The 27,741-nt window shown below is 42.4% G+C and overlaps 1 protein-coding gene across 2 annotated transcripts in view; it reads right to left on the reverse strand.

The window, feature by feature from the left end:
- The window catches only part of LOC140386607 (tectonic-3-like), an 894,865-nt gene that overhangs the window by 493,305 nt on the left and 373,819 nt on the right, over positions 1 to 27,741 (reverse strand). The window lies entirely within an intron of this gene.

Here is a 27,741-nt window from a genome sequence, read left to right on the forward strand (position 1 = left end):
ACTGTGCACTGACCCCCTTCTCTGAGAGTGACTGTTATATTTAATCAGTGACTGTGCACTGACCCCTATCTCTGATAGAGGGTTACTGTTATATTTAATCAGTGACTGTGTACTGACCCCTATCTCTGAGAGTGACTGTTATATTTAATCAGTGACTGTGCACTGCCCCCTATCTCTGTGAGTGACTGTTATACTTAATCAGTGACTGTGCACTGACCCCTATCTCTGATGGAGAGTGACTGTTATATTTAATCAGTCACTGTGCACGGAACCCTATCTCTGAGAGAGAGTGACTGTTATATTTAATCAGTGACTGTGCGCTGACCCCTATCTCTGATAGAGAGTGACTGTTATATTTAATCAGTGACTGTGCGCTGACCCCTATCTCTGAGAGTGACTGTTATATTTAATCAGTGACTGTGCACTGACCCCTATCTCTGGAGAGTGACTGTTATATTCAATCAGTGACTGTGCACTGACCCCTATCTCTGAGAGTGACTGTTATATTTAATCAGTGACTGTGCACTGACCCCCTTCTCTGAGAGTGACTGTAATATTTAATCAGTGACTGTGGACTGCCCCCTATCTCTGAGAGTTACTGTTATATTTAATCAGTGACTGTGCACTGACCCCTATCTCTGATAGAGAGTTACTGTTATATTTAATCAGTGACTGTGTACTGACCCCTATCTCTGGAGACTGACTGTTATATTTAATCAGTGACTGTGCACTGCCCCCTATCTCTGTGAGTGACTGTTATACTTAATCAGTGACTGTGCACTGACCCCTATCTCTGAGAGAGAGTGACTGTTATATTTAATCAGTGACTACTCACTGACCCCTATCTCTGATAGAGAGTGACTGTTATATTTAATCAGTGACTGCGCACTGACGCCTATCTCTGATAGAGAGTTACTGTTATATTTAATCAGTGACTGTGCACTGACCCCTATCTCTGATAGAGAGTTACTGTTATATTTAATCAGTGACTGTGCACTGACTCCTATCTCTGATAGCGAGTGACTGTTATAATTAATCAGTGACTGTGCACTGACCCCTATCTGAGAGTGACTGTTATATATAATCAGTGACTGTGCACTGACCCCCATCTCTGATAGAGAGTGACTGTTATATTTAATCAGTGACTGCGCGCTGACCCCTATCTCTGAGAGTGACTGTTATATTTAATCAGTGACTGTGAACTGACCCCCTTCTCTGAGAGTGACTGTTATATTTAATCAGTGACTGTGGACTGCCCCATATCTCTAGGAGTTACTGTTATATTTAATCAGTGACTGTGCACTGCCCCCTATCTCTGATAGAGAGTTACTGTTATATTTAATCAGTGACTGTGCACTGCCCCCTATCTCTGTGAGTGACTGTTATATTTAATCAGTGACTGTGCACTGACCCCTATCTGAGAGTGACTGTTATATTTAATCAGTGACTGTGCACTGACCCCCATCTCTGATAGAGATTGACTGTTATATTTAATCAGTGACTGTGCGCTGACCCCTATCTCTGAGAGTGACTGTTATATTTAATCAGTGACTGTTCACTGACCCCTATCTCTGGAGAGTGACTGTTATACTTAATCAGTGACTGTGCACTGACCCCTATCTCTGAGAGTGACTGTTATATTTAATCAGTGACTGTGCACTGACCCCTTCTCTGAGAGTGACTGTTATATTTAATCAGTGACTGTGCACTGACCCCTATCTCGGAGAGTGACTGTTATATTTAATCAGTGACTGTACACTGACCCCCTTCTCTGAGAGTGACTGTTATATTTAATCAGTGACTGTGGACTGCCCCCTATCTCTGAGAGTGACTGTTATATTTAATCAGTGACTGTGCACTGACCCCCTTCTCTGATAGAGAGTTACTGTTATATTTAATCAGTGACTGTGTACTGACCCCCATCTCTGATAGAGAGTGACTGTTATATTTAATCAGTGACTGTGCGCTGACCCCTATCTCTGAGAGTGGCTGTTATATTTAATCAGTGACTGTGCACTGACCCCTATCTCTGGAGAGTGACTGTTATATTCAATCAGTGACTGTGCACTGACCCCTATCTCTGAGAGTGACTGTTATATTTAATCAGTGACTGTGCACTGACCCCCTTCTCTGAGAGTGACTGTTATATTTAATCAGTGACTGTGCACTGACCCCCTTCTCTGAGAGTGACTGTTATATTTAATCAGTGACTGTGCACTGACCCCCTTCTCTGAGAATGACTGTTATATTTAATCAGTGACTGTGCACTGACCCCCTTCTCTGAGAGTGACTGTTATATTTAATCAGTGACTGTGCACTGACCCCTATCTCTGATAGAGGGTTACTGTTATATTTAATCAGTGACTGTGTACTGACCCCTATCTCTGAGAGTGACTGTTATATTTAATCAGTGACTGTGCACTGCCCCCTATCTCTGTGAGTGACTGTTATATTTAATCAGTGACTGTGCACTGACCCCCTTCTCTGAGAGTGACTGTAATATTTAATCAGTGACTGTGCACTGACCCCCTTCTCTGAGAGTGACTGTAATATTTAATCAGTGACTGTGGACTGCCCCCTATCTCTGAGAGTTACTGTTATATTTAATCAGTGACTGTGCACTGACCCCTATCTCTGGAGAGTGACTGTTATATTTAATCACTGACTGTGCACTGACCCCTATCTCTGAGAGTGACTGTTATATTTAATCAGTGACTGTGCACTGACCCCCTTCTCTGAGAGTGACTGTTATATTTAATCAGTGACTGTGCACTGACCCCCTTCTCTGAGAGTGACTGTTATATTTAATCAGTGACTGTGCACTGACCCCTATCTCTGAGAGTGACTGTTATATTTAATCAGTGACTGTGCGCTGATCCCCTTCTCTGAGAGTGACTGTTATATTTAATCAGTGACTGTGCACTGACCCCCTTCTCTGAGAGTGACTGTTATATTTAATCAGTGACTGTGCACTGACCCCTATCTCTGATAGAGGGTTACTGTTATATTTAATCAGTGACTGTGTACTGACCCCTATCTCTGAGAGTGACTGTTATATTTAATCAGTGACTGTGCACTGCCCCCTATCTCTGTGAGTGACTGTTATACTTAATCAGTGACTGTGCACTGACCCCTATCTCTGATGGAGAGTGACTGTTATATTTAATCAGTCACTGTGCACGGAACCCTATCTCTGAGAGAGAGTGACTGTTATATTTAATCAGTGACTGTGCGCTGACCCCTATCTCTGATAGAGAGTGACTGTTATATTTAATCAGTGACTGTGCGCTGACCCCTATCTCTGAGAGTGACTGTTATATTTAATCAGTGACTGTGCACTGACCCCTATCTCTGGAGAGTGACTGTTATATTCAATCAGTGACTGTGCACTGACCCCTATCTCTGAGAGTGACTGTTATATTTAATCAGTGACTGTGCACTGACCCCCTTCTCTGAGAGTGACTGTAATATTTAATCAGTGACTGTGGACTGCCCCCTATCTCTGAGAGTTACTGTTATATTTAATCAGTGACTGTGCACTGACCCCTATCTCTGATAGAGAGTTACTGTTATATTTAATCAGTGACTGTGTACTGACCCCTATCTCTGGAGACTGACTGTTATATTTAATCAGTGACTGTGCACTGCCCCCTATCTCTGTGAGTGACTGTTATACTTAATCAGTGACTGTGCACTGACCCCTATCTCTGAGAGAGAGTGACTGTTATATTTAATCAGTGACTACTCACTGACCCCTATCTCTGATAGAGAGTGACTGTTATATTTAATCAGTGACTGCGCACTGACGCCTATCTCTGATAGAGAGTTACTGTTATATTTAATCAGTGACTGTGCACTGACCCCTATCTCTGTGAGTGACTGTTGTATTTAATCAGTGACTGTGCACTGACCCCTATCTGACAGTGACTGTTATATTTAATCAGTGACTGTGCACTGACCCCTATCTCTGGAGAGTGACTGTTATATTTAATCAGTGACTGTGCACTGACCCCTATCTCTGAGAGTGACTGTTATATTTAATCAGTGACTGTGCACTGCCCCCTATCTCTGTGAGTGACTGTTATACTTAATCAGTGACTGTGCACTGACCCCTATCTCTGATGGAGAGTGACTGTTATATTTAATCAGTGACTGTGCACTTACCCCAATCTCTGATGGAGAGTGACTGTTATATTTAATCAGTGACTGTGCACTGACCCCTATCTCTGAGAGTGACTGTTATATTTAATCAGTGACTGTGCACTGCCCCCTATCTCTGTGAGTGACTGTTATACTTAATCAGTGACTGTGCACTGACCCCTATCTCTGATGGAGAGTGACTGTTATATTTAATCAGTGACTGTGCACTTACCCCAATCTCTGAGAGTGACTGTTATATTTAATCAGTGACCGTGCATTGCCCCCTATCTCTGAGAGTGACTGTTATATTTAATCAGTGACTGTTCACTGACCCCTATCTCTGAGAGTGACTGTTATATTTAATCAGTGACTGTGCACTGACTCCTATCTCTGATAGCGAGTGACTGTTATAATTAATCAGTGACTGTGCACTGACCCCTATCTGAGAGTGACTGTTATATATAATCAGTGACTGTGCACTGACCCCCATCTCTGATAGAGAGTGACTGTTATATTTAATCAGTGACTGCGCGCTGACCCCTATCTCTGAGAGTGACTGTTATATTTAATCAGTGACTGTGAACTGACCCCCTTCTCTGAGAGTGACTGTTATATTTAATCAGTGACTGTGGACTGCCCCATATCTCTAGGAGTTACTGTTATATTTAATCAGTGACTGTGCACTGCCCCCTATCTCTGATAGAGAGTTACTGTTATATTTAATCAGTGACTGTGCACTGCCCCCTATCTCTGTGAGTGACTGTTATATTTAATCAGTGACTGTGCACTGACCCCTATCTGAGAGTGACTGTTATATTTAATCAGTGACTGTGCACTGACCCCCATCTCTGATAGAGATTGACTGTTATATTTAATCAGTGACTGTGCGCTGACCCCTATCTCTGAGAGTGACTGTTATATTTAATCAGTGACTGTTCACTGACCCCTATCTCTGGAGAGTGACTGTTATACTTAATCAGTGACTGTGCACTGACCCCTATCTCTGAGAGTGACTGTTATATTTAATCAGTGACTGTGCACTGACCCCTTCTCTGAGAGTGACTGTTATATTTAATCAGTGACTGTGCACTGACCCCTATCTCGGAGAGTGACTGTTATATTTAATCAGTGACTGTACACTGACCCCCTTCTCTGAGAGTGACTGTTATATTTAATCAGTGACTGTGGACTGCCCCCTATCTCTGAGAGTGACTGTTATATTTAATCAGTGACTGTGCACTGACCCCCTTCTCTGATAGAGAGTTACTGTTATATTTAATCAGTGACTGTGTACTGACCCCCATCTCTGATAGAGAGTGACTGTTATATTTAATCAGTGACTGTGCGCTGACCCCTATCTCTGAGAGTGGCTGTTATATTTAATCAGTGACTGTGCACTGACCCCTATCTCTGGAGAGTGACTGTTATATTCAATCAGTGACTGTGCACTGACCCCTATCTCTGAGAGTGACTGTTATATTTAATCAGTGACTGTGCACTGACCCCCTTCTCTGAGAGTGACTGTTATATTTAATCAGTGACTGTGCACTGACCCCCTTCTCTGAGAGTGACTGTTATATTTAATCAGTGACTGTGCACTGACCCCCTTCTCTGAGAATGACTGTTATATTTAATCAGTGACTGTGCACTGACCCCCTTCTCTGAGAGTGACTGTTATATTTAATCAGTGACTGTGCACTGACCCCTATCTCTGATAGAGGGTTACTGTTATATTTAATCAGTGACTGTGTACTGACCCCTATCTCTGAGAGTGACTGTTATATTTAATCAGTGACTGTGCACTGCCCCCTATCTCTGTGAGTGACTGTTATATTTAATCAGTGACTGTGCACTGACCCCTATCTCTGATGGAGAGTGACTGTTATATTTAATCAGTCACTGTGCACGGAACCCTATCTCTGAGAGAGAGTGACTGTTATATTTAATCAGTGACTATTCACTGACAACTATCTCTGATAGAGAGTGACTGTTATATTTAATCAGTGACTGCGCACTGACGCCTATCTCTGATAGAGAGTGACTGCTATATTAAACCAGTCACTGTGCACTGACCCCTATCTCTGAGAGAGAGTGACTGTTATATTTAATCAGTCACTGTGCACTGACCCCTATCTCTGATAGAGAGTGACTGTTATATTTAATCAGTGACTGTGCACTGCCCCCTATCTCTGTGAGTGACTGTTGTATTTAATCAGTGACTGTGCACTGACCCCTATCTGACAGTGACTGTTATATTTAATCAGTGACTGTGCACTGACCCCCATCTCTGATAGAGAGTGACTGTTATATTTAATCAGTGACTGTGCGCTGACCCCTATCTCTGAGAGTGACTGTTATATTTAATCAGTGACTGTGCACTGACCCCTATCTCTGGAGAGTGACTGTTATATTTAATCAGTGACTGTGCACTGACCCCTATCTCTGAGAGTGACTGTTATATTTAATCAGTGACTGTGCACTGCCCCCTATCTCTGTGAGTGACTGTTATACTTAATCAGTGACTGTGCACTGACCCCTATCTCTGATGGAGAGTGACTGTTATATTTAATCAGTGACTGTGCACTTACCCCAATCTCTGATGGAGAGTGACAGTTATATTTAATCAGTGACTGTGCACTGACCCCTATCTCTGAGAGTGACTGTTATATTTAATCAGTGACTGTGCACTGCCCCCTATCTCTGTGAGTGACTGTTATACTTAATCAGTGACTGTGCACTGACCCCTATCTCTGATGGAGAGTGACTGTTATATTTAATCAGTGACTGTGCACTTACCCCAATCTCTGAGAGTGACTGTTATATTTAATCAGTGACCGTGCATTGCCCCCTATCTCTGAGAGTGACTGTTATATTTAATCAGTGACTGTTCATTGACCCCTATCTCTGAGAGTGACTGTTATATTTAATCAGTGACTGTGCACTGACCCCTGTCTCTGATAGAGAGTGACTGTTATATTTAATCAGTGACTGTGCACAGACCCCTATCTCTGATAGAGAGTGACTGTTATATTTAATCAGTCACTGTGCACTGACCCCTATCTCTGATAGAGAGCGACTGTTATATTTAATCAGTGACTGTGCACTGACCCCTATCTCTGATAGAGAGTTACTGTTATATTTAATCAGTGACTGTGCACTGACCCCTATCTGAGAGTGACTGTTATATTTAATCAGTGACTGTGCACTGACCCCCATCTCTGATAGAGAGTGACTGTTATATTTAATCAGTGAGTGTGCGCTGACCCCTATCTCTGAGAGTGACTGTTATATTTAATCAGTGACTGTGCACTGACCCCCTTCTCTGAGAGTGACTGTTATATTTAATCAGTGACTGTGCACTGACCCCTATCTCTGATAGAGGGTTACTGTTACATTTAATCAGTGACTGTGTACTGACCCCTATCTCTGAGAGTGACTGTTATATTTAATCAGTGACTGTGCACTGCCCCCTATCTCTGTGAGTGACTGTTATACTTAATCAGTGACTGTGCACTGACCCCTATCTCTGATGGAGAGTGACTGTTATATTTAATCAGTCACTGTGCACGGAACCCTATCTCTGAGAGAGAGTGACTGTTATATTTAATCAGTGACTGTGCGCTGACCCCTATCTCTGATAGAGAGTGACTGTTATATTTAATCAGTGACTGTGCGCTGACCCCTATCTCTGAGAGTGACTGTTATATTTAATCAGTGACTGTGCACTGACCCCCTTCTCTGAGAGTGACTGTAATATTTAATCAGTGACTGTGCACTGACCCCCTTCTCTGAGAGTGACTGTTATATTTAATCAGTGACTGTGGACTGCCCCCTATCTCTGATAGTGACTGTTATATTTAATCAGTGACTGCGCACTGACCCCCTTCTCTGAGAGTGACTGTTATATTTAATCAGTGACTGTGGACTGCCCCCTATCTCTGAGAGTGACTGTTATATTTAATCAGTGACTGTGCACTGACCCCCTTCTCTGATAGAGAGTTACTGTTATATTTAATCAGTGACTGTGTACTGACCCCCATCTCTGATAGAGAGTGACTGTTATATTTAATCAGTGACTGTGCGCTGACCCCTATCTCTGAGAGTGACTGTTATATTTAATCAGTGACTGTGCACTGACCCCTATCTCTGAGAGTGACTGTTACATTTAATCAGTGACTGTGCGCTGACCCCTATCTCTGGAGAGTGACTGTTATATTCAATCAGTGACTGTGCACTGACCCCTATCTCTGAGAGTGACTGTTATATTTAATCAGTGACTGTGCACTGAACCCCTTCTCTGAGAGTGACTGTTATATTTAATCAGTGACTGTGGACTGTCCCCTATCTCTGAGAGTGACTGTTATATTTAATCAGTGACTGTGCACTGACCCCTATCTCTGAGAGTGACTGTTATATTTAATCAGTGACTGTGCACTGACCCCTATCTCTGTGAGTGACTGTTATACTTAATCAGTGACTGCGCACTGACCCCCTTCTCTGAGAGTGACAGTTATATTTAATCAGTGACTGTGCACTGACCCCCTTCTCTGATAGAGAGTTACTGTTATATTTAATCAGTGACTGTGTACTGACCCCTATCTGTGAGAGTGACTGTTATATTTAATCAGTGACTGTGCACTGCCCCCGATCTCTGTGAGTGACTGTTATACTTAATCAGTGACTGTGCACTGACCCCTATCTCTGAGAGAGAGTGACTGTTATATTAAATCAGTCACTGTGCACTGACCCCTATCTCTGATAGAGAGTGACTGTTATATTTAATCAGTCACTCTGCACTGACCCCTATCTCTGATAGAGAGTTACTGTTATATTTAATCAGTGACTGTGCACTGCCCCCTATCTCTGTGAGTGACTCTTATACTTAATCAGTGACTTTGCACTGACCCCTATCTCTGATGGAGAGTGACTGTTATATTTAATCAGTGACTGTGCACTGACCCCTATCTCTGAGAGAGAGTGACTGTTATATTTAATCAGTGACTATTCACTGACCCCTATCTCTGATAGAGAGTGACTGTTATATTTAATCAGTGTCTGCGCACTGACGCCTATCTCTGATAGAGAGTTACTGTTATATTTAATCAGTGACTGTGCACTGACCCCTATCTCTGAGAGAGAGTTACTGTTATATTTAATCAGTGACTGTGCACTGACCCCTATCTCTGATAGAGAGTGACAGTTATATTTAATCAGTGACTGTGCACTGACACCTATCTCTGAGAGTGACTGTTATATTTAATCAGTAACTGTGCACCGACCCCTTTATCTGATAGAGAGTGACTGTTATATTTAATCAGTGACTGTGCACTGACCCGTATCGCTGATAGAGAGTTACTGTTATATTTAATCTGTGACTGTGCACTGACCCCTATCTCTGATAGAGAGTTACTGTTATATTTAATCAGTGACTGCGCACTGACCCCTATCTCTGATAGAGAGTTCCTGTTATATTGAATCAGTGACTATGCACTGACCCCTATCTCTGATAGAGAGTTTCTGTTATATTTAATCAGTGACTGTGCACTGACCCCTGTCTCTGATAGAGAGTGACGGTTATATTTAATCAGTGACTGTGCACTGACCCCTATCTCTGATAGAGAGTGACTGTTAAATTTAATCAGTGACTGTGCGCTGACCCCTATCTCTGAGAGTGACTGTTATATTTAATGAGTGACTGTGCACTGTCCCCTAGCTCTGATAGAGAGTTACTGTTATATTTAATCAGTGACTGTGCACTGACCCCTATATCTGAAAGTGACTGTTATAGTTAGTCAGTGACTGTGCACTGACCCTATCCCTGAGAGTGACTGTTATATTGAATCAGTGACTCTGTACTGACCCCTATCTCTGAGAGTGACTATTATATTTAATCAGTGACTGTGCACTGCCCCCTATCTCTGTGAGTGACTGTTATACTTAATCAGTGACTGTGCACTGACCCCTATCTCTGATGGAGAGTGACTGTTATATTTAATCAGTGACTGTGCACTTACCCCAATCTCTGAGAGTGACTGTTATATTTAATCAGTGACCGTGCATTGCCCCCTATCTCTGAGAGTGACTGTTATATTTAATCAGTGACTGTTCACTGACCCCTATCTCTGAGAGTGACTGTTATATTTAATCAGTCACTGTGCACTGACCCCTATCTCTGATAGAGAGTGACTGTTATATTTAATCAGTCACTGTGCACTGACCCCTATCTCTGATAGAGAGCGACTGTTATATTTAATCAGTGACTGTGCACTGACCCCTATCTCTGATAGAGAGTTACTGTTATATTTAATCAGTGACTGTGCACTGACCCCTATCTGAGAGTGACTGTTATATTTAATCAGTGACTGTGCACTGACCCCCATCTCTGATAGAGAGTGACTGTTATATTTAATCAGTGACTGTGCGCTGACCCCTATCTCTGAGAGTGACTGTTATATTTAATCAGTGACTGTGCACTGACCCCTATCTCTGGAGAGTGACTGTTATATTTAATCACTGACTGTGCACTGACCCCTATCTCTGAGAGTGACTGTTATATTTAATCAGTGACTGTGCACTGACCCCCTTCTCTGAGAGTGACTGTTATATTTAATCAGTGACTGTGCACTGACCCCCTTCTCTGAGAGTGACTGTTATATTTAATCAGTGACTGTGCACTGACCCCTATCTCTGAGAGTGACTGTTATATTTAATCAGTGACTGTGCGCTGATCCCCTTCTCTGAGAGTGACTGTTATATTTAATCAGTGACTGTGCACTGACCCCCTTCTCTGAGAGTGACTGTTATATTTAATCAGTGACTGTGCACTGACCCCTATCTCTGATAGAGGGTTACTGTTATATTTAATCAGTGACTGTGTACTGACCCCTATCTCTGAGAGTGACTGTTATATTTAATCAGTGACTGTGCACTGCCCCCTATCTCTGTGAGTGACTGTTATACTTAATCAGTGACTGTGCACTGACCCCTATCTCTGATGGAGAGTGACTGTTATATTTAATCAGTCACTGTGCACGGAACCCTATCTCTGAGAGAGAGTGACTGTTATATTTAATCAGTGACTGTGCGCTGACCCCTATCTCTGATAGAGAGTGACTGTTATATTTAATCAGTGACTGTGCGCTGACCCCTATCTCTGAGAGTGACTGTTATATTTAATCAGTGACTGTGCACTGACCCCCTTCTCTGAGAGTGACTGTAATATTTAATCAGTGACTGTGCACTGACCCCCTTCTCTGAGAGTGACTGTAATATTTAATCAGTGACTGTGGACTGCCCCCTATCTCTGAGAGTTACTGTTATATTTAATCAGTGACTGTGCACTGACCCCTATCTCTGGAGAGTGACTGTTATATTTAATCACTGACTGTGCACTGACCCCTATCTCTGAGAGTGACTGTTATATTTAATCAGTGACTGTGCACTGACCCCCTTCTCTGAGAGTGACTGTTATATTTAATCAGTGACTGTGCACTGACCCCCTTCTCTGAGAGTGACTGTTATATTTAATCAGTGACTGTGCACTGACCCCTATCTCTGAGAGTGACTGTTATATTTAATCAGTGACTGTGCGCTGATCCCCTTCTCTGAGAGTGACTGTTATATTTAATCAGTGACTGTGCACTGACCCCCTTCTCTGAGAGTGACTGTTATATTTAATCAGTGACTGTGCACTGACCCCTATCTCTGATAGAGGGTTACTGTTATATTTAATCAGTGACTGTGTACTGACCCCTATCTCTGAGAGTGACTGTTATATTTAATCAGTGACTGTGCACTGCCCCCTATCTCTGTGAGTGACTGTTATACTTAATCAGTGACTGTGCACTGACCCCTATCTCTGATGGAGAGTGACTGTTATATTTAATCAGTCACTGTGCACGGAACCCTATCTCTGAGAGAGAGTGACTGTTATATTTAATCAGTGACTGTGCGCTGACCCCTATCTCTGATAGAGAGTGACTGTTATATTTAATCAGTGACTGTGCGCTGACCCCTATCTCTGAGAGTGACTGTTATATTTAATCAGTGACTGTGCACTGACCCCTATCTCTGGAGAGTGACTGTTATATTCAATCAGTGACTGTGCACTGACCCCTATCTCTGAGAGTGACTGTTATATTTAATCAGTGACTGTGCACTGACCCCCTTCTCTGAGAGTGACTGTAATATTTAATCAGTGACTGTGGACTGCCCCCTATCTCTGAGAGTTACTGTTATATTTAATCAGTGACTGTGCACTGACCCCTATCTCTGATAGAGAGTTACTGTTATATTTAATCAGTGACTGTGTACTGACCCCTATCTCTGGAGACTGACTGTTATATTTAATCAGTGACTGTGCACTGCCCCCTATCTCTGTGAGTGACTGTTATACTTAATCAGTGACTGTGCACTGACCCCTATCTCTGAGAGAGAGTGACTGTTATATTTAATCAGTGACTACTCACTGACCCCTATCTCTGATAGAGAGTGACTGTTATATTTAATCAGTGACTGCGCACTGACGCCTATCTCTGATAGAGAGTTACTGTTATATTTAATCAGTGACTGTGCACTGACCCCTATCTCTGATAGAGAGTTACTGTTATATTTAATCAGTGACTGTGCACTGACTCCTATCTCTGATAGCGAGTGACTGTTATAATTAATCAGTGACTGTGCACTGACCCCTATCTGAGAGTGACTGTTATATATAATCAGTGACTGTGCACTGACCCCCATCTCTGATAGAGAGTGACTGTTATATTTAATCAGTGACTGCGCGCTGACCCCTATCTCTGAGAGTGACTGTTATATTTAATCAGTGACTGTGAACTGACCCCCTTCTCTGAGAGTGACTGTTATATTTAATCAGTGACTGTGGACTGCCCCATATCTCTAGGAGTTACTGTTATATTTAATCAGTGACTGTGCACTGCCCCCTATCTCTGATAGAGAGTTACTGTTATATTTAATCAGTGACTGTGCACTGCCCCCTATCTCTGTGAGTGACTGTTATATTTAATCAGTGACTGTGCACTGACCCCTATCTGAGAGTGACTGTTATATTTAATCAGTGACTGTGCACTGACCCCCATCTCTGATAGAGATTGACTGTTATATTTAATCAGTGACTGTGCGCTGACCCCTATCTCTGAGAGTGACTGTTATATTTAATCAGTGACTGTTCACTGACCCCTATCTCTGGAGAGTGACTGTTATACTTAATCAGTGACTGTGCACTGACCCCTATCTCTGAGAGTGACTGTTATATTTAATCAGTGACTGTGCACTGACCCCTTCTCTGAGAGTGACTGTTATATTTAATCAGTGACTGTGCACTGACCCCTATCTCGGAGAGTGACTGTTATATTTAATCAGTGACTGTACACTGACCCCCTTCTCTGAGAGTGACTGTTATATTTAATCAGTGACTGTGGACTGCCCCCTATCTCTGAGAGTGACTGTTATATTTAATCAGTGACTGTGCACTGACCCCCTTCTCTGATAGAGAGTTACTGTTATATTTAATCAGTGACTGTGTACTGACCCCCATCTCTGATAGAGAGTGACTGTTATATTTAATCAGTGACTGTGCGCTGACCCCTATCTCTGAGAGTGGCTGTTATATTTAATCAGTGACTGTGCACTGACCCCTATCTCTGGAGAGTGACTGTTATATTCAATCAGTGACTGTGCACTGACCCCTATCTCTGAGAGTGACTGTTATATTTAATCAGTGACTGTGCACTGACCCCCTTCTCTGAGAGTGACTGTTATATTTAATCAGTGACTGTGCACTGACCCCCTTCTCTGAGAGTGACTGTTATATTTAATCAGTGACTGTGCACTGACCCCCTTCTCTGAGAATGACTGTTATATTTAATCAGTGACTGTGCACTGACCCCCTTCTCTGAGAGTGACTGTTATATTTAATCAGTGACTGTGCACTGACCCCTATCTCTGATAGAGGGTTACTGTTATATTTAATCAGTGACTGTGTACTGACCCCTATCTCTGAGAGTGACTGTTATATTTAATCAGTGACTGTGCACTGCCCCCTATCTCTGTGAGTGACTGTTATATTTAATCAGTGACTGTGCACTGACCCCCTTCTCTGAGAGTGACTGTAATATTTAATCAGTGACTGTGCACTGACCCCCTTCTCTGAGAGTGACTGTAATATTTAATCAGTGACTGTGGACTGCCCCCTATCTCTGAGAGTTACTGTTATATTTAATCAGTGACTGTGCACTGACCCCTATCTCTGGAGAGTGACTGTTATATTTAATCACTGACTGTGCACTGACCCCTATCTCTGAGAGTGACTGTTATATTTAATCAGTGACTGTGCACTGACCCCCTTCTCTGAGAGTGACTGTTATATTTAATCAGTGACTGTGCACTGACCCCCTTCTCTGAGAGTGACTGTTATATTTAATCAGTGACTGTGCACTGACCCCTATCTCTGAGAGTGACTGTTATATTTAATCAGTGACTGTGCGCTGATCCCCTTCTCTGAGAGTGACTGTTATATTTAATCAGTGACTGTGCACTGACCCCCTTCTCTGAGAGTGACTGTTATATTTAATCAGTGACTGTGCACTGACCCCTATCTCTGATAGAGGGTTACTGTTATATTTAATCAGTGACTGTGTACTGACCCCTATCTCTGAGAGTGACTGTTATATTTAATCAGTGACTGTGCACTGCCCCCTATCTCTGTGAGTGACTGTTATACTTAATCAGTGACTGTGCACTGACCCCTATCTCTGATGGAGAGTGACTGTTATATTTAATCAGTCACTGTGCACGGAACCCTATCTCTGAGAGAGAGTGACTGTTATATTTAATCAGTGACTGTGCGCTGACCCCTATCTCTGATAGAGAGTGACTGTTATATTTAATCAGTGACTGTGCGCTGACCCCTATCTCTGAGAGTGACTGTTATATTTAATCAGTGACTGTGCACTGACCCCTATCTCTGGAGAGTGACTGTTATATTCAATCAGTGACTGTGCACTGACCCCTATCTCTGAGAGTGACTGTTATATTTAATCAGTGACTGTGCACTGACCCCCTTCTCTGAGAGTGACTGTAATATTTAATCAGTGACTGTGGACTGCCCCCTATCTCTGAGAGTTACTGTTATATTTAATCAGTGACTGTGCACTGACCCCTATCTCTGATAGAGAGTTACTGTTATATTTAATCAGTGACTGTGTACTGACCCCTATCTCTGGAGACTGACTGTTATATTTAATCAGTGACTGTGCACTGCCCCCTATCTCTGTGAGTGACTGTTATACTTAATCAGTGACTGTGCACTGACCCCTATCTCTGAGAGAGAGTGACTGTTATATTTAATCAGTGACTACTCACTGACCCCTATCTCTGATAGAGAGTGACTGTTATATTTAATCAGTGACTGCGCACTGACGCCTATCTCTGATAGAGAGTTACTGTTATATTTAATCAGTGACTGTGCACTGACCCCTATCTCTGTGAGTGACTGTTGTATTTAATCAGTGACTGTGCACTGACCCCTATCTGACAGTGACTGTTATATTTAATCAGTGACTGTGCACTGACCCCTATCTCTGGAGAGTGACTGTTATATTTAATCAGTGACTGTGCACTGACCCCTATCTCTGAGAGTGACTGTTATATTTAATCAGTGACTGTGCACTGCCCCCTATCTCTGTGAGTGACTGTTATACTTAATCAGTGACTGTGCACTGACCCCTATCTCTGATGGAGAGTGACTGTTATATTTAATCAGTGACTGTGCACTTACCCCAATCTCTGATGGAGAGTGACTGTTATATTTAATCAGTGACTGTGCACTGACCCCTATCTCTGAGAGTGACTGTTATATTTAATCAGTGACTGTGCACTGCCCCCTATCTCTGTGAGTGACTGTTATACTTAATCAGTGACTGTGCACTGACCCCTATCTCTGATGGAGAGTGACTGTTATATTTAATCAGTGACTGTGCACTTACCCCAATCTCTGAGAGTGACTGTTATATTTAATCAGTGACCGTGCATTGCCCCCTATCTCTGAGAGTGACTGTTATATTTAATCAGTGACTGTTCACTGACCCCTATCTCTGAGAGTGACTGTTATATTTAATCAGTGACTGTGCACTGACTCCTATCTCTGATAGCGAGTGACTGTTATAATTAATCAGTGACTGTGCACTGACCCCTATCTGAGAGTGACTGTTATATATAATCAGTGACTGTGCACTGACCCCCATCTCTGATAGAGAGTGACTGTTATATTTAATCAGTGACTGCGCGCTGACCCCTATCTCTGAGAGTGACTGTTATATTTAATCAGTGACTGTGAACTGACCCCCTTCTCTGAGAGTGACTGTTATATTTAATCAGTGACTGTGGACTGCCCCATATCTCTAGGAGTTACTGTTATATTTAATCAGTGACTGTGCACTGGCCCCTATCTCTGATAGAGAGTTACTGTTATATTTAATCAGTGACTGTGCACTGCCCCCTATCTCTGTGAGTGACTGTTATATTTAATCAGTGACTGTGCACTGACCCCTATCTGAGAGTGACTTTTATATTTAATCAGTGACTGTGCACTGACCCCCATCTCTGATAGAGATTGACTGTTATATTTAATCAGTGACTGTGCGCTGACCCCTATCTCTGAGAGTGACTGTTATATTTAATCAGTGACTGTTCACTGACCCCTATCTCTGGAGAGTGACTGTTATACTTAATCAGTGACTGTGCACTGACCCCTATCTCTGAGAGTGACTGTTATATTTAATCAGTGACTGTGCACTGACCCCTTCTCTGAGAGTGACTGTTATATTTAATCAGTGACTGTGCACTGACCCCTATCTCGGAGAGTGACTGTTATATTTAATCAGTGACTGTACACTGACCCCCTTCTCTGAGAGTGACTGTTATATTTAATCAGTGACTGTGGACTGCCCCCTATCTCTGAGAGTGACTGTTATATTTAATCAGTGACTGTGCACTGACCCCCTTCTCTGATAGAGAGTTACTGTTATATTTAATCAGTGACTGTGTACTGACCCCCATCTCTGATAGAGAGTGACTGTTATATTTAATCAGTGACTGTGCGCTGACCCCTATCTCTGAGAGTGGCTGTTATATTTAATCAGTGACTGTGCACTGACCCCTATCTCTGGAGAGTGACTGTTATATTCAATCAGTGACTGTGCACTGACCCCTATCTCTGAGAGTGACTGTTATATTTAATCAGTGACTGTGCACTGACCCCCTTCTCTGAGAGTGACTGTTATATTTAATCAGTGACTGTGCACTGACCCCCTTCTCTGAGAGTGACTGTTATATTTAATCAGTGACTGTGCACTGACCCCCTTCTCTGAGAATGACTGTTATATTTAATCAGTGACTGTGCACTGACCCCCTTCTCTGAGAGTGACTGTTATATTTAATCAGTGACTGTGCACTGACCCCTATCTCTGATAGAGGGTTACTGTTATATTTAATCAGTGACTGTGTACTGACCCCTATCTCTGAGAGTGACTGTTATATTTAATCAGTGACTGTGCACTGCCCCCTATCTCTGTGAGTGACTGTTATATTTAATCAGTGACTGTGCACTGACCCCTATCTCTGATGGAGAGTGACTGTTATATTTAATCAGTCACTGTGCACGGAACCCTATCTCTGAGAGAGAGTGACTGTTATATTTAATCAGTGACTATTCACTGACAACTATCTCTGATAGAGAGTGACTGTTATATTTAATCAGTGACTGCGCACTGACGCCTATCTCTGATAGAGAGTGACTGCTATATTAAACCAGTCACTGTGCACTGACCCCTATCTCTGAGAGAGAGTGACTGTTATATTTAATCAGTCACTGTGCACTGACCCCTATCTCTGATAGAGAGTGACTGTTATATTTAATCAGTGACTGTGCACTGCCCCCTATCTCTGTGAGTGACTGTTGTATTTAATCAGTGACTGTGCACTGACCCCTATCTGACAGTGACTGTTATATTTAATCAGTGACTGTGCACTGACCCCCATCTCTGATAGAGAGTGACTGTTATATTTAATCAGTGACTGTGCGCTGACCCCTATCTCTGAGAGTGACTGTTATATTTAATCAGTGACTGTGCACTGACCCCTATCTCTGGAGAGTGACTGTTATATTTAATCAGTGACTGTGCACTGACCCCTATCTCTGAGAGTGACTGTTATATTTAATCAGTGACTGTGCACTGCCCCCTATCTCTGTGAGTGACTGTTATACTTAATCAGTGACTGTGCACTGACCCCTATCTCTGATGGAGAGTGACTGTTATATTTAATCAGTGACTGTGCACTTACCCCAATCTCTGATGGAGAGTGACAGTTATATTTAATCAGTGACTGTGCACTGACCCCTATCTCTGAGAGTGACTGTTATATTTAATCAGTGACTGTGCACTGCCCCCTATCTCTGTGAGTGACTGTTATACTTAATCAGTGACTGTGCACTGACCCCTATCTCTGATGGAGAGTGACTGTTATATTTAATCAGTGACTGTGCACTTACCCCAATCTCTGAGAGTGACTGTTATATTTAATCAGTGACCGTGCATTGCCCCCTATCTCTGAGAGTGACTGTTATATTTAATCAGTGACTGTTCATTGACCCCTATCTCTGAGAGTGACTGTTATATTTAATCAGTGACTGTGCACTGACCCCTGTCTCTGATAGAGAGTGACTGTTATATTTAATCAGTGACTGTGCACAGACCCCTATCTCTGATAGAGAGTGACTGTTATATTTAATCAGTCACTGTGCACTGACCCCTATCTCTGATAGAGAGCGACTGTTATATTTAATCAGTGACTGTGCACTGACCCCTATCTCTGATAGAGAGTTACTGTTATATTTAATCAGTGACTGTGCACTGACCCCTATCTGAGAGTGACTGTTATATTTAATCAGTGACTGTGCACTGACCCCCATCTCTGATAGAGAGTGACTGTTATATTTAATCAGTGACTGTGCGCTGACCCCTATCTCTGAGAGTGACTGTTATATTTAATCAGTGACTGTGCACTGACCCCCTTCTCTGAGAGTGACTGTTATATTTAATCAGTGACTGTGCACTGACCCCTATCTCTGATAGAGGGTTACTGTTACATTTAATCAGTGACTGTGTACTGACCCCTATCTCTGAGAGTGACTGTTATATTTAATCAGTGACTGTGCACTGCCCCCTATCTCTGTGAGTGACTGTTATACTTAATCAGTGACTGTGCACTGACCCCTATCTCTGATGGAGAGTGACTGTTATATTTAATCAGTCACTGTGCACGGAACCCTATCTCTGAGAGAGAGTGACTGTTATATTTAATCAGTGACTGTGCGCTGACCCCTATCTCTGATAGAGAGTGACTGTTATATTTAATCAGTGACTGTGCGCTGACCCCTATCTCTGAGAGTGACTGTTATATTTAATCAGTGACTGTGCACTGACCCCCTTCTCTGAGAGTGACTGTAATATTTAATCAGTGACTGTGCACTGACCCCCTTCTCTGAGAGTGACTGTAATATTTAATCAGTGACTGTGGACTGCCCCCTATCTCTGAGAGTTACTGTTATATTTAATCAGTGACTGTGCACTGACCCCTATCTCTGGAGAGTGACTGTTATATTTAATCACTGACTGTGCACTGACCCCTATCTCTGAGAGTGACTGTTATATTTAATCAGTGACTGTGCACTGAACCCCTTCTCTGAGAGTGACTGTTATATTTAATCAGTGACTGTGCACTGACCCCCTTCTCTGAGAGTGACTGTTATATTTAATCAGTGACTGTGCACTGACCCCTATCTCTGAGAGTGACTGTTATATTTAATCAGTGACTGTGCGCTGATCCCCTTCTCTGAGAGTGACTGTTATATTTAATCAGTGACTGTGCACTGACCCCCTTCTCTGAGAGTGACTGTTATATTTAATCAGTGACTGTGCACTGACCCCTATCTCTGATAGAGGGTTACTGTTATATTTAATCAGTGACTGTGTACTGACCCCTATCTCTGAGAGTGACTGTTATATTTAATCAGTGACTGTGCACTGCCCCCTATCTCTGTGAGTGACTGTTATACTTAATCAGTGACTGTGCACTGACCCCTATCTCTGATGGAGAGTGACTGTTATATTTAATCAGTCACTGTGCACGGAACCCTATCTCTGAGAGAGAGTGACTGTTATATTTAATCAGTGACTGTGCGCTGACCCCTATCTCTGATAGAGAGTGACTGTTATATTTAATCAGTGACTGTGCGCTGACCCCTATCTCTGAGAGTGACTGTTATATTTAATCAGTGACTGTGCACTGACCCCTATCTCTGGAGAGTGACTGTTATATTCAATCAGTGACTGTGCACTGACCCCTATCTCTGAGAGTGACTGTTATATTTAATCAGTGACTGTGCACTGACCCCCTTCTCTGAGAGTGACTGTAATATTTAATCAGTGACTGTGGACTGCCCCCTATCTCAGAGAGTTACTGTTATATTTAATCAGTGACTGTGCACTGACCCCTATCTCTGATAGAGAGTTACTGTTATATTTAATCAGTGACTGTGTACTGACCCCTATCTCTGGAGACTGACTGTTATATTTAATCAGTGACTGTGCACTGCCCCCTATCTCTGTGAGTGACTGTTATACTTAATCAGTGACTGTGCACTGAACCCCTATCTCTGAGAGAGAGTGACTGTTATATTTAATCAGTGACTACTCACTGACCCCTATCTCTGATAGAGAGTGACTGTTATATTTAATCAGTGACTGCGCACTGACGCCTATCTCTGATAGAGAGTTACTGTTATATTTAATCAGTGACTGTGCACTGACCCCTATCTCTGATAGAGAGTTACTGTTATATTTAATCAGTGACTGTGCACTGACTCCTATCTCTGATAGCGAGTGACTGTTATAATTAATCAGTGACTGTGCACTGACCCCTATCTGAGAGTGACTGTTATATATAATCAGTGACTGTGCACTGACCCCCATCTCTGATAGAGAGTGACTGTTATATTTAATCAGTGACTGCGCGCTGACCCCTATCTCTGAGAGTGACTGTTATATTTAATCAGTGACTGTGAACTGACCCCCTTCTCTGATAGAGAGTTACTGTTATATTTAATCAGTGACTGTGTACTGACCCCCATCTCTGATAGAGAGTGACTGTTATATTTAATCAGTGACTGTGCGCTGACCCCTATCTCTGAGAGTGGCTGTTATATTTAATCAGTGACTGTGCACTGACCCCTATCTCTGGAGAGTGACTGTTATATTCAATCAGTGACTGTGCACTGACCCCTATCTCTGAGAGTGACTGTTATATTTAATCAGTGACTGTGCACTGACCCCCTTCTCTGAGAGTGACTGTTATATTTAATCAGTGACTGTGGACTGTCCCCTATCTCTGAGAGTGACTGTTATATTTAATCAGTGACTGTGCACTGACCCCCTTCTCTGAGAGTGACTGTTATATTTAATCAGTGACTGTGGACTGCCCCCTATCTCTGTGAGTGACTGTTATACTTAATCAGTGACTGCGCACTGACCCCCTTCTCTGAGAGTGACAGTTATATTTAATCAGTGACTGTGCACTGACCCCCTTCTCTGATAGAGAGTTACTGTTATATTTAATCAGTGACTGTGTACTGATCCCTATCTGTGAGAGTGACTGTTATATTTAATCAGTGACTGTGCACTGCCCCCGATCTCTGTGAGTGACTGTTATACTTAATCAGTGACTGTGCACTGACCCCTATCTCTGAGAGAGAGTGACTGTTATATTTAATCAGTGACTATTCACTGACCCCTATCTCTGATAGAGAGTGACTGTTATATTTAATCAGTGACTGCGCACTGACGCCTATCTCTGATAGAGAGTGACTGCTATATTAAATCAGTGACTGTGCACTGACCCCTATCTCTGATAGAGAGTTACTGTTATATTTAATCAGTGACTGTGCACTGACCCCTATCTCTGATAGAGAATTACTGTTATATTTAATCAGTGACTGTGCACTGACCCCTATCTCTGAGAGTGACTGTTATATTTAATCAGTGACTGTGCACTGACCCCTATCTCTGATAGAGAGTGACTGTTATATTTAATCAGTGACTGTGCACTGACACCTATCTCTGAGAGTGACTGTTATATTTAATCAGGGACTGTGCACTGACCCCTATATCTGATAGAGAGTGACTGTTATATTTAATCAGTGACTGTGCACTGACCCCTATCTCTGATAGAGAGTTACTGTTATATTTAATCAGTGACCGTGCATTGCCCCCTATCTCTGATAGAGAGTGACTGTTATATTTAATCAGTGACTGTGCACTGACCCCTATCTCTGATAGAGTAACTGTTATATTTAATCAGTGACTGTGCACTGATCCCTATCTCTGAGAGTGACTGTTATATTTAATCAGTGACTGCGCGCTGACCCCTATCTCTGATAGAGAGTGACTGTTATATTTAATCAGTGACTGTGCACTGACACCTATCTCTGAGAGTGACTGTTATATTTAATCAGTAACTGTGCACCGACCCCTTTATCTGATAGAGAGTGACTGTTATATTTAATCAGTGACTGTGCACTGACCCGTATCGCTGATAGAGAGTTACTGTTATATTTAATCTGTGACTGTGCACTGACCCCTATCTCTGATAGAGAGTTACTGTTATATTTAATCAGTGACTGCGCACTGACCCCTATCTCTGATAGAGAGTTCCTGTTATATTGAATCAGTGACTATGCACTGACCCCTATCTCTGATAGAGAGTTTCTGTTATATTTAATCAGTGACTGTGCACTGACCCCTGTCTCTGATAGAGAGTGACGGTTATATTTAATCAGTGACTGTGCACTGACCCCTATCTCTGATAGAGAGTGACTGTTAAATTTAATCAGTGACTGTGCGCTGACCCCTATCTCTGAGAGTGACTGTTATATTTAATGAGTGACTGTGCACTGTCCCCTAGCTCTGATAGAGAGTTACTGTTATATTTAATCAGTGACTGTGCAATGACCCCTATCTCTGAAAGTGACTGTTATAGTTAGTCAGTGACTGTGCACTGACCCTATCCCTGAGAGTGACTGTTATATTGAATCAGTGACTCTGTACTGACCCCTATCTCTGAGAGTGACTGTTATATTTAATCAGTGACTGTGCACTGCCCCCTATCTCTGTGAGTGACTGTTATACTTAATCAGTGACTGTGCACTGACCCCTATCTCTGATGGAGAGTGACTGTTATATTTAATCAGTGACTGTGCACTTACCCCAATCTCTGAGAGTGACTGTTACATTTAATCATTGACCGTGCATTGCCCCCTATCTCTGAGAGTGACTGTTATATTTAATCAGTGACTGTGCACTGACCCCTATCTCTGAGAGTGACTGTTATATTTAATCAGTGACTGTGCACTGACCCCTGTCTCTGATAGAGAGTGACTGTTATATTTAATCAGTGACTGTGCACAGACCCCTATCTCTGATAGAGAGTGACTGTTATATTGAATCAGTCACTGTGCACTGACCCCTATCTCTGATAGAGAGCGACTGTTATATTTAATCAGTGACTGTGCACTGACCCCTATCTCTGATAGAGAGTTACTGTTATATTTAATCAGTGACTGTGCACTGACCCCTATCTGAGAGTGACTGTTATATTTAATCAGTGACTGTGCACTGACCCCCATCTCTGATAGAGAGTGACTGTTATATTTAATCAGTGACTGTGCGCTGACCCCTATCTCTGAGAGTGACTGTTATATTTAATCAGTGACTGTGCACTGACCCCTATCTCTGGAGAGTGACTGTTATATTTAATCACTGACTGTGCACTGACCCCTATCTCTGAGAGTGACTGTTATATTTAATCAGTGACTGTGCACTGACCCCCTTCTCTGAGAGTGACTGTTATATTTAATCAGTGACTGTGCACTGACCCCCTTCTCTGAGAGTGACTGTTATATTTAATCAGTGACTGTGCACTGACCCCTATCTCTGAGAGTGACTGTTATATTTAATCAGTGACTGTGCGCTGATCCCCTTCTCTGAGAGTGACTGTTATATTTAATCAGTGACTGTGCACTGACCCCCTTCTCTGAGAGTGACTGTTATATTTAATCAGTGACTGTGCACTGACCCCTATCTCTGATAGAGGGTTACTGTTATATTTAATCAGTGACTGTGTACTGACCCCTATCTCTGAGAGTGACTGTTATATTTAATCAGTGACTGTGCACTGCCCCCTATCTCTGTGAGTGACTGTTATACTTAATCAGTGACTGTGCACTGACCCCTATCTCTGATGGAGAGTGACTGTTATATTTAATCAGTCACTGTGCACGGAACCCTATCTCTGAGAGAGAGTGACTGTTATATTTAATCAGTGACTATTCACTGACCCCTATCTCTGATAGAGAGTGACTGTTATATTTAATCAGTGACTGCGCGCTGACCCCTATCTCTGAGAGTGACTGTTATATTTAATCAGTGACTGTGGACTGCCCCATATCTCTAGGAGTTACTGTTATATTTAATCAGTGACTGTGCACTGCCCCCTATCTCTGATAGAGAGTTACTGTTATATTTAATCAGTGACTGTGCACTGCCCCCTATCTCTGTGAGTGACTGTTATATTTAATCAGTGACTGTGCACTGACCCCTATCTGAGAGTGACTGTTATATTTAATCAGTGACTGTGCACTGACCCCCATCTCTGATAGAGATTGACTGTTATATTTAATCAGTGACTGTGCGCTGACCCCTATCTCTGAGAGTGACTGTTATATTTAATCAGTGACTGTTCACTGACCCCTATCTCTGGAGAGTGACTGTTATACTTAATCAGTGACTGTGCACTGACCCCTATCTCTGAGAGTGACTGTTATATTTAATCAGTGACTGTGCACTGACCCCTTCTCTGAGAGTGACTGTTATATTTAATCAGTGACTGTGCACTGACCCCTATCTCGGAGAGTGACTGTTATATTTAATCAGTGACTGTACACTGACCCCCTTCTCTGAGAGTGACTGTTATATTTAATCAGTGACTGTGGACTGCCCCCTATCTCTGAGAGTGACTGTTATATTTAATCAGTGACTGTGCACTGACCCCCTTCTCTGATAGAGAGTTACTGTTATATTTAATCAGTGACTGTGTACTGACCCCCATCTCTGATAGAGAGTGACTGTTATATTTAATCAGTGACTGTGCGCTGACCCCTATCTCTGAGAGTGGCTGTTATATTTAATCAGTGACTGTGCACTGACCCCTATCTCTGGAGAGTGACTGTTATATTCAATCAGTGACTGTGCACTGACCCCTATCTCTGAGAGTGACTGTTATATTTAATCAGCTACTGTGCACTGACCCCCTTCTCTGAGAGTGACTGTTATATTTAATCAGTGACTGTGCACTGACCCCCTTCTCTGAGAGTGACTGTTATATTTAATCAGTGACTGTGCACTGACCCCCTTCTCTGAGAATGACTGTTATATTTAATCAGTGACTGTGCACTGACCCCCTTCTCTGAGAGTGACTGTTATATTTAATCAGTGACTGTGCACTGACCCCTATCTCTGATAGAGGGTTACTGTTATATTTAATCAGTGACTGTGTACTGACCCCTATCTCTGAGAGTGACTGTTATATTTAATCAGTGACTGTGCACTGCCCCCTATCTCTGTGAGTGACTGTTATACTTAATCAGTGACTGTGCACTGACCCCTATCTCTGATGGAGAGTGACTGTTATATTTAATCAGTCACTGTGCACGGAACCCATCTCTGAGAGAGAGTGACTGTTATATTTAATCAGTGACTATTCACTGACAACTATCTCTGATAGAGAGTGACTGTTATATTTAATCAGTGACTGCGCACTGACGCCTATCTCTGATAGAGAGTGACTGCTATATTAAACCAGTCACTGTGCACTGACCCCTATCTCTGAGAGAGAGTGACTGTTATATTTAATCAGTCACTGTGCACTGACCCCTATCTCTGATAGAGAGTGACTGTTATATTTAATCAGTGACTGTGCACTGCCCCCTATCTCTGTGAGTGACTGTTGTATTTAATCAGTGACTGTGCACTGACCCCTATCTGACAGTGACTGTTATATTTAATCAGTGGCTGTGCACTGACCCCCATCTCTGATAGAGAGTGACTGTTATATTTAATCAGTGACTGTGCACTGACCCCTATCTCTGAGAGTGACTGTTACATTTAATCAGTGACTGTGCGCTGACCCCTATCTCTGGAGAGTGACTGTTATATTCAATCAGTGACTGTGCACTGACCCCTATCTCTGAGAGTGACTGTTATATTTAATCAGTGACTGTGCACTGACCCCCTTCTCTGAGAGTGACTGTTATATTTAATCAGTGACTGTGGACTGTCCCCTATCTCTGAGAGTGACTGTTATATTTAATCAGTGACTGTGCACTGACCCCCTTCTCTGAGAGTGACTGTTATATTTAATCAGTGACTGTGGACTGCCCCCTATCTCTGTGAGTGACTGTTATACTTAATCAGTGACTGCGCACTGACCCCCTTCTCTGAGAGTGACAGTTATATTTAATCAGTGACTGTGCACTGACCCCCTTCTCTGATAGAGAGTTACTGTTATATTTAATCAGTGACTGTGTACTGATCCCTATCTGTGAGAGTGACTGTTATATTTAATCAGTGACTGTGCACTGCCCCCGATCTCTGTGAGTGACTGTTATACTTAATCAGTGACTGTGCACTGACCCCTATCTCTGAGAGAGAGTGACTGTTATATTTAATCAGTGACTATTCACTGACCCCTATCTCTGATAGAGAGTGACTGTTATATTTAATCAGTGACTGCGCACTGACGCCTATCTCTGATAGAGAGTGACTGCTATATTAAATCAGTGACTGTGCACTGACCCCTATCTCTGATAGAGAGTTACTGTTATATTTAATCAGTGACTGTGCACTGACCCCTATCTCTGATAGAGAATTACTGTTATATTTAATCAGTGACTGTGCACTGACCCCTATCTCTGAGAGTGACTGTTATATTTAATCAGTGACTGTGCACTGACCCCTATCTCTGATAGAGAGTGACTGTTATATTTAATCAGTGACTGTGCACTGACACCTATCTCTGAGAGTGACTGTTATATTTAATCAGGGACTGTGCACTGACCCCTATATCTGATAGAGAGTGACTGTTATATTTAATCAGTGACTGTGCACTGACCCCTATCTCTGATAGAGAGTTACTGTTATATTTAATCAGTGACCGTGCATTGCCCCCTATCTCTGATAGAGAGTGACTGTTATATTTAATCAGTGACTGTGCACTGACCCCTATCTCTGATAGAGTAACTGTTATATTTAATCAGTGACTGTGCACTGATCCCTATCTCTGAGAGTGACTGTTATATTTAATCAGTGACTGCGCGCTGACCCCTATCTCTGATAGAGAGTGACTGTTATATTTAATCAGTGACTGTGCACTGACACCTATCTCTGAGAGTGACTGTTATATTTAATCAGT

Source organism: Scyliorhinus torazame, chromosome 12 (genome assembly GCF_047496885.1).
Source record: "Scyliorhinus torazame isolate Kashiwa2021f chromosome 12, sScyTor2.1, whole genome shotgun sequence".
NCBI classification, from domain to species: Eukaryota; Metazoa; Chordata; class Chondrichthyes; order Carcharhiniformes; family Scyliorhinidae; genus Scyliorhinus; species Scyliorhinus torazame.